This window comes from Physeter macrocephalus, chromosome 2 (assembly GCF_002837175.3).
Source record: "Physeter macrocephalus isolate SW-GA chromosome 2, ASM283717v5, whole genome shotgun sequence".
NCBI lineage: Eukaryota > Metazoa > Chordata > Mammalia > Artiodactyla > Physeteridae > Physeter > Physeter macrocephalus.
This window is the reverse complement of record NC_041215.1, coordinates 6,544,429-6,560,002: the sequence shown is the minus strand read 5'-3', so window position 1 is coordinate 6,560,002 and position 15,574 is coordinate 6,544,429.

Here is a 15,574-nt window from a genome sequence, read left to right as displayed (position 1 = left end):
TCTTTTGGACAGTAAGAGTCAACAGAAGGATGACATGGGAAGACGATCATCTCTTGAGTTCTTACCTTCACACCCTCACAACAGTGTTTTCTCTGATTGACAGGGGGACCCACTAAAGCTCATAGCAGGATTTGAACCCAGGTCCAGGGAGGGCAGAGCCAGACACTGTTGATGCATTAGGCTACCTGAGGGGCAATAATGAAACCCCTCTGATTCAGTGACAGCAGGCTCGTATGGTCTGCTCTCCTCCAACGCATGTGGGAGAAAGTTGTTCAAGCCCTTGGCTAGGAACCTAGCAGGGCCAAGATTCCTGCAAGGGAGGACGATTGGAGGGGGGCGCTGTTTGGGTGTCTGGTGGGAAACTGCTGGGCACAGGTTGTTCTGCAGAAGGGCACAACTTCTAGAGGCCTCTAATAACCAGCTAATGATTGATGTGGCTGCCAGGGCCCCAGACTAACAGGCTACAGGCCTCCCTGTGACCTTACCTGCTGATCTTATCTGCAACAGGAGGGCACCAGCCACACAATGGCATTCCCTCTGGGACACATGTAAAAGGTAGTCTTAGGGGGCCCGGTAGAGCAAGAAGATACCACCACCACCCCAGTCCAGTTGCTGTCTGTGCTGTCCTTGAGCAAATGGCCCATCATCTCCCAGTGGCAATCCACAGCCAGTGTCTGTGATGACAGCACGTCCGCCTTGCTCTCTCTGGCCTCCAGGTCCCCTGGCTTCGCTGCAGCCTTTCCTCTCATCCCTGGAGAGGTCCCCGAAGCTCAAATCAAATCTGTTCTGTCTCCCATTAGAGCCACTCCAAGGCCTTTCAGCCTTTTGCTAGGATCTCCTTCCTGGACCCGTGTTCTTCCGCTCTTCCCCAAACCTGCCAGGTGAGAACTTTTGACAATGTCATGGGCTGAGTTCCTTGTCATTGTGCGTATTCAAGCCGAGGCTGGTAGGGGTCTCTCTTTGTGACTCTGGGGCTTGTAGTTCTAGGATCCCCCTTATTTCTGATAAGCCCTGCAGAAGGAACAGTGTGGGCCCTGGTGTTGGCCCGCCTCTCTTTGGAAGCAGTGCAGTAGTGGGCAAACCGTTCATCGATCTCCCTGGGCCTCCGTCTTCTCATCTGTACAATGGGGTGTTGACACCCACCTCACAGGATTGCTGTGAGGATGAAGCAAGTGGAGGTTTGTAAAACCCCTCACGCTGTGCCTGGCATACTCATGGAAGTTGTTGTGGGCCCCAGGTAGGTCTGCCACCTGTGCAGGAGCCCTGGCCATGGACCTGAACTGAAGCACTTGAAGGTGGACAGGAAGCCCATTGCCCACTGGGAGGGCAACTCGAGTGTCTGCTTATCTCTCCCTTATTTCTATATTCCTTAAATGTGGATTTCGTGTTCCCCAAACATGAACAGCAAGTGCAAATGTCCTGGGGCAGGAATGAGCATGAGGAGTTCCCGGAAGAAAGAAGGCCACGTAGTGGGAAAGCAGTGAGAGAGAGAACAGGAAGATAGGTGGGCAGGAGAGCTGCCATGCTTTGCACTGACGCTGCTACTGCAAAGCCCCTCCTCACCCATCTCCCACCTCCTCAAATTCAGAAGAGACTGCTTGGCTCTGAATTCCTTCTGTATCTGAGTTGCACTCTCTCACGAACATCACATGCTTTCTGATCTGGAAGTTATTCCTGAGCTTGCCTGACTCTGAGAGCCCCCAGAGGGCATAACAAGGGTTATATTTTCATCCCTGTGTCTCAGGGCCCAGAGACAGCTTGGCACGGGAAAGGTCTCAAGAGTGGCTGAGTGATTGAATCAGCTGCTATAGCAGGGCAGAGCATGTTAATAATGTAGGAACTGTATCAAGAAGCACTAATGTTCCAGCTCTACTGTGAATCTTATAGCACCCAAGCAATCAGAGCATCAGCCTATGTGTGGCCGATGAGAAACTCCTAGCATTAGTATGCTTTCTCAGAGTTGGGTTATCAAATCCCCCATTTCAGAAGCTTTGATAGACATTGGGGATTGCCTGTCCCACGGTCATTGCCCCTCTTCCTTGCTAATGAATCCCCAGTTTTATACAACTGACAACATGTCTAACTCCACAGGATGAAGCATGGTTTGTCTAAGCTGATCATGTGAGCTGGTAATCTACTCCTGTGTAACAAGTTACCCCAAACACTACCAGTTGGAAACAACAAATCATCTTATATCTCACATGGTTTCTGTGGGTTCAGGAATTTAGGAAAGCCTTGGCTGGCTTGTTCTGGCAGTTGCAGTCACATGGGGCTGGAGCACTTGGGGCTGGCCAGGCATCTCTCTCTCTTCACGTAGGCCCTCTCCATGTGGAATCTCTGTGATGGCTAATTGGGCCTCCTCACAATATGGCAGCCTCAAGATAAGACTGATATGACAGCTAAGGATTCCAGCACATGTGCTTCAGTGAACTGGGTAGAAAATGAATCTCCTTTTATGACCTAGCCTCTGAAGTCACATGGTGTCATTTATGCCGTATTTTATTGGTCAGGAAGTTCCTAAGGTTTGCTCAAATTTAAGGGGACCCCACCTCTTGATGAGAAGAGTGACAAAAATATGCAGATATCCTTGAAAACTGCCACATCATGTCATCTCTACTCTCTTTTGCCACTGATTGTTTTAGGATAGTTTATGTGATCTATTTCTGGCCAATGAGACATACAGGAAAGTCTGCTGGAAGTTTCTGGGGAATTTTTTTTTCCTGCATAATAAGAGAGGATAAGCTCTTTATGGCCATCTCCCTTCCTTCCTTCTTAGGATACATTTGTGATGCTTAGAACTGTGGCAGTTGTACTGTTAGCATGAGGGAAGTTACTGCGGATAGAATGATAGGGATAGACTGGGAAATTAGGAAGCATGTGGGTCCTTGATGACACGGTTGAGCTACTACCTCTACCTTGGAATCATTTATGATCAGATTTCTTGATATGTGAAAGTAATAAACCCCCACTGTACAAGCACCTTTGCCTGCACTTTCTGTTTCTTGCCCCTGAACGCATCCCTTGCTGGCTAGTGTGGTGATGAAACGCACAGGCTTTGAAACAAGAACTTTCTGTGCTTAAAGTCTACGTCTTCTTTTAGCCACTGTGTGACCTTGGGCAAACCACTTCACCTCTCTGAACCTCTGCTTCCTTACTGAGAAATGAAGGGAATAATCTGACTACCTCACTGAGATGTCGGGAGGACTACCGAGATCATGTATATAACAAACAACGTAGAATCTGACACATAGTCCGTGCTCGGTAAATTGTAGCTAAGGATATGCAGTGATTTTAAACCCAAGTGGCAGGAGCGATGACCTTCATTATCCTCACAATTCTGTGAGGTAGGTGTTTACATCTCCGTTTTTGAGAGATGGAAAATGAGGGTCAGGAAGGTGAAGTGGTTTGCCATAAGTCACATGGCTGGCTGGTCGGGAATGGAGCCAGGGTTTCCAGGTTGACTAAGTCTGTCTGAGCCTTCTCTAGTTGGGTGTGTCCTAATGACTCTTACTAAACCTTCGTTTCCCTAGAGAACCAGCCTGTCGAGATGCTCTCTGGTCTCTGTAGCTTCTCCACGATTCATGCTTCCCAGTGTCACCCTCTCTCAACTATCCACTCCTGTGAATTCTACCTTCCAAAGATGCCTTCTCTCCTCCCCCAAGGCCAACCCCCCATCACTGGGGTCACCGCAGTGTCCTATGTCTTCCCATGTCCTATCGTGGTCCCTCAAGTCCAGGGGACTCTTTTCAAAACACAATCAGCTTACATCCCTCCGGTGAATCTCATCGCTCCCGGAGGAAAGTGCAAACTCCCCACGAGGCCTGCCAGGCCTGCACCCTTGCTGAGTTCTGCAGACACCCGCCACTGCCGTCAAAGCCTCGCCACCGCCGCCCTGCTCAGAAGCCCTAACCCAGGCACCCACCTCCTTCAGGTCTCACTTCCACCGGCTCCTCCTGTCTCTGTCTCCTGTCCCGTAACTTTATACCACAGAACTTCTCAGTGTGTGACTCTACATTTGATTTCTGAGTATTTTCAAGCCTCACCTAAGCTGTGAGCCCCATGTGGGCAGCGAGGCAGTGCGGACTAGTGGTTAGGAGGACAGGCTCTGGACTCAGACCAAGTTCATATCTTAGTTTGCCGCTCCCTGTGGTCCGTCCCATGGGCAAGTTTTGCAGCTTCTTTCTGCCTTATTTTCCTAGTCTGAGAAAGGGGGTGAGGGGCGGACCCATCTCACTGGGTTGCTATGAAAATTAAATGAAGCAAATCCGTGTACTCTTATTAGAGCAGAGCCTGGGTCCTGGGCAGTGCTCAATAAATACAAGCAACTTATTTCTCCTGTTCTGTCGGCTGCACAATCCTTCCCCTCCCAGCTGACATGGAGAGCCCCCAGGAAATGCTCAGTAAAAACCTGCTGACTGAGGAGCAAATGGCTCCTCTCTCTTGCTCCCATCATAGTCCTGTGAGGTGGGAGGCTGGATTATTGTCCCTGTTTTGCCAAGAAGGAAACAGAGGCACGGAGTGGGCCAGCAGGATGTCTCGGGCATACAGCAAGTCAGGGGTGGAGACAGGGGTCATGCTCAAGGCTCTTGACTTCCAGATCTCTGTCCACCATCCATTCAGGGGATGGATGAGGCCCTGGAGAAAGCCGGCTGGGTCGTCAGCAGCAGAGCACAAGGGACTCGGCCTGTCTCCTCCTCCACAGGTCAAAGCTGGAGCTCCGATGCTTATCAAGATGTCCCTTCCCTCCAGTCTTTGCTGGGCGCAGAGCCAGCTGAGTGATTAGGAGGCCTCTAGCAGATGTCCTTGGGGACACAGAGGCTGGGCAGGGGGACAGTACAGGCCCCAGATCAGGAAGCATACCACAGCTGAGAGCCGGATCCCTGCCATTATCTGAGCACCCACTGTGTGCCCAGCCCTGTGCTGAGGGTACCTGCCTAGGCTGTGCACTAGCCTCCCCTCCTACATGGAGTGAGCTTCTAAAATTCAGATCTAACCTCATCTCTCCTCTGCCCACAACTCTTTCAGGGGGTCCCACCACCCCGATCCCTTGGCCTGGCATTCAAGGCCCTTGCCCTTACTCGCATCTCTCTGAAACTTTCTCATTTATTCATCCACTGGTTTCTTGCCTGTCTCCCTCCTGCCCACTTTAAGCTCTGCCTCTTGGTCGCTGTTGCACCTGTAGCGTCTCGCACAGCGCCTGGAGTCTTTTGGTGCTCAGTGGATAGTCCTTAAATGGAGGAATAAATGAAGGAATGAAGAATGATCTGGCCCCGGCTACCTTTCCACCCACATCTCCTAACAGTATCCTCACCCTGTCCCCATCCTAGATTTTATGTTCCAACAATACAGAGCCCTTTGCAGTTCCCGGACCATGGCCTTTCATGCCTCTATGCTTTTGCACATACCATTTTCTGCCTGCAATACCCTCCTTTTTTAGCTTCCTGACTCCTATCTATTCATCAGGGCTCAGCCCTTTCTTGAGCTTTTCTTGCCCTGTCTCCAACTTCCAGGTTCCTCCCTCTTATTCTTCCATGGCCTCTTTCTTACTGTTTGGGAATTAATGATACCCTGGACCACGAGCTCCTTAAAGACGCCATGTCTGATTCATCTCCTTAACCCCAGAACCTAGCCAGGTCCTCGGACATGGCATACACTTAGTAAACACGTGCTGAAAGATGAATTAATTTAATCCTCACACACCCTAGGAGTTGGGGATCCTTTGTGTTTGGGAGATATGCTTACCACTGGTCATCAGCAAAATCTGTTTGATCCCAGGCGTTGGAGCTGTGTGGTCCATATCTTAGGCCATGGAATCAATAGACCTGGGTGTAAATCTTGGCTCTGCCATGTACCGACTGTGACACAGGGACAGGTCTCCATTTTTCCACTTGTAAAATGGGGATAACAGTAGGATCTCCTTCACAGCGAAGTTGAGAGATTTCACTGAGACAATATGTCTGCTGCTATTTTTGCTGTCGTCGTTATCTTGACTCCACGTCTTCCACTCCATTCTGCTAACCAACTTGGTTACAGATACACGGACTAAACTTTGCCAGAAAATAGAAAGTGACAGCACTGGCAGATTGTTTTTTACCACTGACTGCCAAGGTAAAAGTCAGTGACATTTGAGATAAGCTCTGTCTCTGGCTTTGATTTGAGGGCTGGGAAATTAGGATCTCTGATCCCGGGGTGGGATTGGGGGTGGGCAGTTGGGAGAAGTAACTGCAGGGCTTATCTCAGCCTACAATGAACAGCCCCAGTGGCCAGACCACTAGGACCTGTAAGCAAGGAGGCTGCATTGTGAAACAGCATAAATGGGACCCACCTCACTTATCAAAACCAAAGGGCTCACCAAGCCAAACAGAGGCCCTTGGTGGAATCCGGAAACTGATTAGCCATCACCTGCTCCGTGGCTGGAGTTTTCACATACATGAGCTTTCTTGATTCTCCCCACCTCTCAGTGAGTCAAAGAGCCTGTGGAGAGATTTGGGCTCTTGCCAAACAGCACATAGACAGCCCCCAGCAATCCCTGCAGGTATGTGGGAGCCAGGTAAAGACTGTGGGCCAGTAGCTTGTGAACGGAAGTGATGTTGGTCACTTCTGGGCCAAGACAACTGAGAGCCAGTGTACCTCCTCCACCCCTTCTATTGCATCTGCCCTGGTGACCCTGGAGACCACGTGCTCTAGATGATGTAGTTATAGGACAGAACAGTGCTGTGAGTGAGGGCATGAGTGAGAAAGAACCTCTGTTATGTGAGGATGCATTTGTTACTGCAGCAAATCCTAGCCAAATCCTGACCAATGGAGAATTATTTTTCTCTTTTCCAGATGAGGAAAGGTAACCTTCTGGACGTGAAGTGACTTGGTCAAGGTCACCCAACTAAGAAATGGCAAAGCTGGGAATGTGCTGCTGGCAATTGGACTTAAGTCTTTTTAGGACTCATTTCAAGCCAGAATTCTAGGCTCCTCTTGAAGGCTAGGCAAGCTCAGTGTCTAAGGTAGGGATGAGCTATGAAAGTACAGCAAGAGTTCTTGGGCAGTGGTTGGGTGAGATGGGGAATCTGGGCAGATCTAGGAGATGATATAAGCAAGTGAGGGTTCCCAGTCTCAGCTGAGGAAGTCGGGTTCAGGCCTGAAGTTCAGGATCCAGGTCAGAAGGAGATTTAGGGAAGGTCTGTGGGTACCTAAAGGTGAGCAGATGAGTCCATATATGGTTGAAAGATGAGCTCAGCCCCTGCAGAGGTCATTTCCAGAGGCAAGATGTCTCCCAGGTTGAGAACAATAAGTGCAGAGCCTGGAAATTCAATCAAAGCTTTGGGGAGGGAGAGAAAGGGGGCTTCCCCAGGGAGATGTGGTATAATAAAGAATATATCTGGTTTTCATCCTGACATGGAGCTCTAAAAACCTTTAGAATTCTGAGTGATAGGAGTGTCTTTGTTGTGCTAGTGAGGAGACCCACGGTGGAACCCTAGATGGCTTCAGGATGGGGGCTGGTCACCAGAAAGACCAACCCTGAGATTAGAAGGTTGGAACTTTGGGCCAGCTTGACTCCCAGGGAGGGGAGGGGGTTGGAGACTGAGTTCAGTTATGTGATCAATGATTTACTCAATCATGCCTACCTAAAAACTCTGATACCACGGCATGGTGGAGCTTCCTGGTTGGTGAACACATTGATGTGCCAGGAGGGTGATGTGTCTTAATTCCACAAACAGAGGGCAAAGAAGCCTGCATCCCTCTCTTCAGACCTCATCCTATGTGTCTCTTCTGGCTGGTGCTGATCTGTATCTTTTAAAATAAAACTGTAATCATAAGTATAGCACTTTCAGTGAGTTCTGTGAATCATTCTAAGGAATTATCAAGTCTGTGGGAGCCATGGGAACCTGGAAATTTATAGGCAGCCAGTCAGAAGTGTGGGTGGCTCCTGAGACTGGTGGCTGGCATGTCAAGTGGAGAGTCTTGTGGCGGAGCTCTTAGACGTTTATGGGGTATGATGCTAGCTCCAGGATATCCAGCTGGCCTCAGAGAATTGGTGTCAGCATATAAATGGGGCCACAAGTATTAGTTCAAGTGGAGGAAGAGTTTGAACAGAAAGGCTGTGTGCAAGAAGCCCAGAAAAAGGGATTCAGTGTGTCAGACTACCTACCCAGAGATGCCAGGATCCACTCCTTTGGGTGGGTCTTCCTTGCATTGGAGATGGAAAAGACTTATGCTGAAAAACCCCAGCCACTGGGACCAACCAATCACTCTTTGTTTTTTTTTTTTAATAAGATGATCCTCACGATTACCATCATCACAGTTATCATTATCACCTCATCATCATTCTTACCCTTCACCTTCACTATCACCATTACCATCACCATCAGCAACATCATCACCAACACAGGGCATGGATTAACTCAACTGATGGATGTAAAGTGGGAGTTGGCCATTTTTTTCTGCAAAAAAAAATTGCCGGTAATAAATGTTCTCAGCTTCGGGCTTCCTGGTGGTGCAGTGGTTGAGAGTCTGCCTGCTGATGCAGGGGACACGGGTTCGTGCCCCGGTCCGGGAAGATCCCGCTGGGCCCGTGAGCCATGGCGGCTGAGCCTGCGCGTCCGGAGCGTGTGCTCTGCAACGGGAGAGGCCACAACAGTGAGAGGCCTGCGTACCGCAAAAAAAAAAAAAAAAATTAAAAATAAATAAATAAATAAATAAATAATGTTCTCGGCTTTGTGAGCCATAGAGTCTCTGCTCTGCAACGGGAGAGGCCACAACAGTGAGAGGCCTGCGTACCGCAAAAAAAAAAAAAAAAATTAAAAATAAATAAATAAATAAATAAATAATGTTCTCGGCTTTGTGAGCCATAGAGTCTCTGTCACAGCTTCTCAACTGCTTTTGTAGTGCACAAGTAGCAATAGACAATATGTATTTACAAAAACAGGCAGTATGCTGATTTGGCCTGTGGACCACGGTCTGCTGACTTCTGATGAAAAGCGCCTAGCCAGGGCCAGGCACACACAGCGCTGTGTATGACTTTCATGGTCCCTAGGAACTTGTGCCTTGTGGGTCTGTTCTACCATAACAGAATTTTGTGGATCCTAGAAATGTCTTTTTTTTTTTTTTTTTTTTTTTGCGTTATGCGGGCCTCTCACTGTTGTGGCCTCTCCCGTTGCGGGGCACAGGCTCCGGACGCGCAGGCTCCACGGCCATGGCTCACGGGCCCAGCCGCTCCGCGGCATGTGGGATCCTCCCCGACCGGGGCACGAACCCGTGTGCCCTGCATCAGCAGGCGGGCCCTCAACCACTGCGCCACCAGGGAAGCCCAGAAATGTCTTTTTTTAATACAAAAAAATTTTTTATTTTTTTGTCATGATTTTAAAATAAATTAAATGATTTTCATGGGACACTAAAAGTATTGTGGGCCCTACATGCTGTGCCCATGTGCCTGATGGACGGGTCGGCACTTGGCTCACTATTACTAACATTGATTGTGTGCTTACCGTGTGGGAGCCTCTGCCGAATGCTCGCCGTACATCCCATGGCAGCTGAAGACATAGAAATTATAATTATCCCCATTTTATAGATGAAGAACCTGGGGGCAGGAAAAGTGAAATGATTTCTCTGATAAATGCCAGGGAGGGTCCACCAGGATCTAACGCCCACTTGGCCTCACTGCAAAGCCTGAGCTCATAGTTACCTCCAAGTAGCAGCTGCCCCCTTGTCTAACTCCAGGCTGTAATGGACTAAACGTTTGTGCCTCCCCACCACCCCAAATTCATATGTTGAAGCCTTAACCCCCAGCGTGGCTGTATTTGGAGATGGGAACTCTAAGGAAGTAATGAAGGTTAAATGAGGTCATAAAGGAGGGGCCCTGATCTGATAAAATTAGTTTCCTCATAAGAAGAGACATCAGAGAGCTTCTCCTCTCTCTCTCTCCCACACCCTTTCTCTTTCGCACAAAAAAGGTCGTGTGAGCACACAGTGAGGTAGTGGCTGTTTGCAAGCCAGGAAGAAAGGTCTCACCAGAACCTGACCATGCTAGTTTCTTGATCTTGGATCAAGCCTCCAGAACCATGAGAAAATAAATTTGGGTGGTTTAAGCCACCCACTCTCTGATACCTTCTTATTGAACCTCAAGACAACAAAGACACAGTCCCACTCAGCAAAGAAAAGGGGGTGGGAAGGGGAATCTCATTTATTGAGTGTCTGCTGTCTGCCAAGTGCTGACTCATCCATCAGGCACATAGGCACAGCATCTATGGCCCACAATAATTTTAGTGTCTATAAAAATAGTTTATTTTAAAATCATAAGAAAAAAAATTTGCATTAAAAGAAAAGAAATTTCTATTATGGTGGAAGACACCCACAAAGGCAAAAGTTCATTGGGCCCTTGAAAGTCATACACAGCTCTGTGTGTGCTCAGCCTTGGCTAGGCACTTTGTATCAGCAAACCATGGCCCGTGGGCCAATCACCCTGCTGCCTGTTTTTGTAAATACGCGTTGCCTATGGCTACTACAAAAGCAGTTGAGAAGCTGTGACAGAGACTGTACGACCCACAAAGCTGAGAACATTTATTACCTGGCCCTTTGCAGAAAAAATTGGCCAACTCCTGCTTTATGTCCATCAGTTGAGAATCCATGTCCTGTGAGGCTCAGGATTTTATCCTAACTTTTCTAGGTAAGGAAACTGAGGCTGAGTGTGTCAAAATGACTCGCTGAAGATGCCACAGACTTCCAATGAGCAGTCTGTGACTTCACAGAAAGCCCATGTGCTTTCTACTACAACAGTCACCAGCTGGGGTGTTCGATCTGCTGCCTTCCTATAATTTCCTTCTCTTCCCCCTGCATGTACGAAATGAATCTGCAACATTTAACCAACACTTGTTACCACAATTAGTTTCAATTCAACCAGTGTTTTCTGTGCCAAGCTTTTGCTGTGTTTGGTGCCGTCAATATAAAGATGCACATGACATATTCTTTAGAGGATAGTGTCTGGCAGTGACTACAGTGTGAGTGTGAGTGAGCTAGAGTGACCCTGGGCAAGGGATTTCCCCACTCTGAGCCTCCATTTGGTGGTGTAGCTGTTAAGAGTGGGGCCCTGCTCCTACACTGTTAGTGGGAATATAAATTGGTGCAGTCACTATGGAGAACACTATGGAGGTCCCTTAAAAAACTAAAAATAAGAGTTACCATATGATCTATGGGATGATCCAGCAATCCCACTCCTAGGCATATATTTGGAAAAGACAAAAACTCTAATTCGAAAAGACACATAAACCCCAATGTTCATAGTATCACTATTTACAATAGCCAAGATATGGGAGCAACCTAAGTGTCTAACAACAGATGAATGGATAAAGATGATGTGAGATACACACACACACACACACACACACACACACACACACACAAAATGAAATACTACTCAGCCATAAAAAAAGAATGAAATTTTGCTAACTGCAGCAACATGGATGGACCTAAAGATTATCATACTAAGTAAAGTAAGTCAGACAGAGAAAGACAAATATCATATGATATCACTTATATGTGGAATCTAAAAAAATGATACAAATGAACTTATTTACAAAGCAGAAATAGACTCATAAACATAGAAAATAAACTTACGGTTACCAAAGGGGAAAGTGGGGGGAGGGATACATTAGGAGTTTGGGATTAACAGACACAACAGATATATAAAATAGATAAATGGCAAGGACCTACTGTACAGCACAGGAAACTACATTTGATATCTTAAAATAACCTATAATGGAAAAGAATCTGAAAAAGAATAGATATATGAATAGATATATGTAACCAAATCACTTTGCTGTACACCTGAAACTAACACAACATTGTAAAACAACTATACGTTAATTAAAAAAAAAAAAAAAGAATGGGGCTCTGGAGACAACAGATGTGAGTGTGAACCCTAATCAGTAGCTAACTCTCTTTGCCTAGGTCCTCCTCTAGCAATTGGGGCTCTAATAGCTCTTACCTCATATGGTTGCTGTGAGAAGCAAAAAAGTTAAACATGTAAATGCCTTAGGACAGTGTCTGGCACAGAGTGAAAGCCTGATGATTATTAGCTATATTGTTGTTGTTGTTGTTATTATTATGATGATGATGATGCACCAGGAACACTCAGATTACTGGGTATGGTGAAAAAGCCTCACACTGGGGTCGACTTGCTATGTGACCTTAGATCAGTAGTTTTTCTCTCCAGGCCTCAGTTTCCCCACCTGCTCTTCAAGGTTCCACCCAGCATTAATTTTCCCCTCTTCTGGAGCTTTCTCACGGCTCTCTTCCTTCTAAACCTTTTTTCCTTCAGGGCCCGCCCAGGGGTGGTGCTCACCCCTGGCTCCACTGCCCAAGTGGTGAAGGTCACCCTTGCTTGCCCATTGAAGGCTCAGATAGGGAGTTCCTGCGAAAGGTCAGAATCCAGGACCAGAGCCTATCAGAGCCCGGAGAGGTAAACAGGGAAGGAAATGAGAAGAACAAGTTATTGCTTACTTAGCTCCTAGGTGTGTCTGTTTGCCCAGAGTATTAAGACAGGCCTAAAGGGAGAAAACAGAGCTCCTGGGAGATGAATTCTTCACTTGACACAAAAGGCAACCCCAGAAGAGCAAGGGTATCACATCTCACAGGTGTACAGCGCACTACAGTTTACACAGCACATTTGGGGCCAGGATACGTCCTTCTTCTTGTAACTTCCTCCAAGATGTTACTCCTCAGTTGGAACAAAATCCAAACCCTGCTCCCTGGCTTCCTGCCCTCAGCACCTTTCTCCTGCCTTCCCCGCCCTCGCTCACCACCCTCCAGCCACGCTGGCCTCCTGGCTGTTTTTCTGAGAAACCAAGTTTATTCCCATCACTTTTGCTGTTATTTCTGCCTGGAATGTTCTCTGCTGTTCCTTTAATGTCTGGCTCCTTTCTAATTCTCAGCTGGAACGTCACTTTTTCTGGGAGACCTGCTTTCTCTGGCTGCCCTTAAAAGCAGCCTTCCCCAGAAACCCCTGGGCTTGCCTTTTGGGGCACTTTTACTCTGGGAGTCTCCTATTTGCTTACGTGTTTATTGTCTGTGAGCTCTGTGAGGCCAGAGGCCTTGTCCCTCTTGTCCTTGCTGCATCCACGGGCCAGGGCAGTGCCTGGAGCCCAGGATGTTCTCACTGATACCTGCTGAAGGGCTGAATGAGTGACATTCACAGACATCTTAGCCCTGGACCTTTCATTTTCTATAAGAGGAGGATGAAGACCTGGGAGGAGAAATGATACTGAGAGTATTTTTGAGGTAGCTGGTAGCATCACTCAGGCTCTGGGCCAGGTTGCTGAGAGGTTGAGGAAAGAGTACAGGCTTTGGAAAACATACGTGGATTTGAGGCCTTGCTCTATGGCTTACTAGTTGTGTGACCTTGGGCAAGTGACTCAACCTCTCTGAGCCTCTTCTTCTTTATCTATAAAATTGTTCCCTGAGCAACGTTCTGCAAAATGAATCTGATGAGTGAGTGTGAGTGCTTTGTGTGCTGCTGGGGGTGTGGGGACACTCTTCTTATTTGTCCCTCACCCTGTGCTGCCTTCCCAGGCCTGGACCAAAAGGGTGTTAGGTACAGCAGACCCCACACCTGCCTAAAAACCAACTTACAGCTCCACCGGGGGACGGGAAGGACCAACCCTCCACCCACCCCTTGGGAACACATTTGAGTCTTCTTGAAGTTTGCAGGACTCTGGCCTTTAAGAAAATATAGAAAACTCTGGGCTGTTTTCATTCATTCATTCATTCATTCATTCATTCACATATTTATACTTCTAATTGTGGTTAGAATACACATAACATAAAATTTAACATCTTTTAAAGTGTACAGTTCAGTGGTATTAAGTGCATTCACATTGTTGTGCTACCATCACCACCATCCATCCACAGAACTTTTTTACCTTGAAAAACGGAAATTCTGTACCCGTTCAACAATAACTCCCCATTTCTCCCTTCTCCACCCCCTGGAAACCACCATTCTACTTTCTGTCTTTAGGAATTTGACTACTCCACCTCATATAAGTGAATTCATGCAGTATTTGTCTTTTTGTAACTGGTTTATTTCAATTAGTGTAATGTTTTCAAGTTCCTTCCATGTTGTAGCATATGTCAGAATTTCTTCTAAGACTGAATTCCATTGTATGTATACACCACATTTTGCTTATCCATCTATCCATCAATGGGCATTTGAGTTTCTTCTACCTTTTGGCTACTGTAAATATTGCTGCTGTGATTTTTAGCTGTACAAATATCTCTTTGTTCCTGCTTTCAGTTCCTGTGGGTATATACTCAGAAGTGAAATTGCTAGATCATATGGTAATTCTATTTTAATGTTTTAAGGAACCACCACACTGTTTGCCACAGCATCTGTACCATTTGACACTCCCACCAACAGTTTCAATTTCTCCACATCTTTGCTGATACTTGTTATTTATTTTTGATAGTAGTCATCCTGATGGTTGTGAAGTGGTGTCTCATTGTGGATTTGATTTGCATTTCCCTAATGATTAGTGATGCTGAGCATATTTTCATGTGCTTTTTGGCCATTTGTGTATCTTCTTTTTTTTAATATATTCTTTTATCTTTTATTTACTGTGAATTCTTTTTTTTCCCTTTTTTTACATCACATTGAAATGACTTATTTATTTTATAACTGGAGGACGTTTATACCTCTTGACCCTCTTCATTTCCTCCACCCTTTCATCTCCCTCCCCTTGGCAACCATCATTCTGTTTTCTGTATCTATGAGTTTTGTTTTCTTTTGTTTGTTTGATTTTTTAGAGTCCACATAGAAGAGAGATCATACAGTATTCATCTTTCTCTGCCTGACTTATTTCATGCAGCATAATATTCTCAAGGTGCATCCATGCTATAGCAAAAGGCAAGATTTCATTCTATGATATCTTTTTTGAGGGAATGTCTGTTCAAGTCCTTTGCCCATTTTTTAATTGGGCTGTTGGCTTTTTTGAGGTTGAGGTGTATTAGTTCTCCATATATTCTGATATTAAGCCCTTATCTGATACAAGATTTGCAATTGTTTTCTCCTGTTGGGTTGCCTTTTCACTCTGTGGATTGTGTACTTTAACGTGCAAAAGTTTTAAATTTTGATATAGTCCAATATATCTATTTTTACCTTTGTTGTCTGTGCCTTTGGTGTCATAACCCAAGAAATCATTCCAAATCCAACGCCATAAAAATTTGCCCTGTTTTATTCTAAGAGTTTTATGGTCCTGAGCTATTTTAAAGGCCAGGGAAAAAGACAAGATCCAGCCTCATCCACCAGAACAGAGGCACCAGTCCCCTCCACCAGGAAGCCTGCACAACCCACGGAACCAACCTTAGCCACTGGGGCAGACACCAAAAACAACGGGAACTACGAACCTGTAGTCTGTGCAAAGGAGACCCCAAACACAGTAAGTTAAGCAAAATGAGAAGACAGAGAAACACACAGCAGATGAAGGAGCAAGGTAAAAACCCACCAGAACAAACAAATGAAGAGGAAATAGGTAGTCTACCTGAAAAAGAATTCAGAGTAATGATAGTAAAGATGATCCAAAATCTTGGAGAT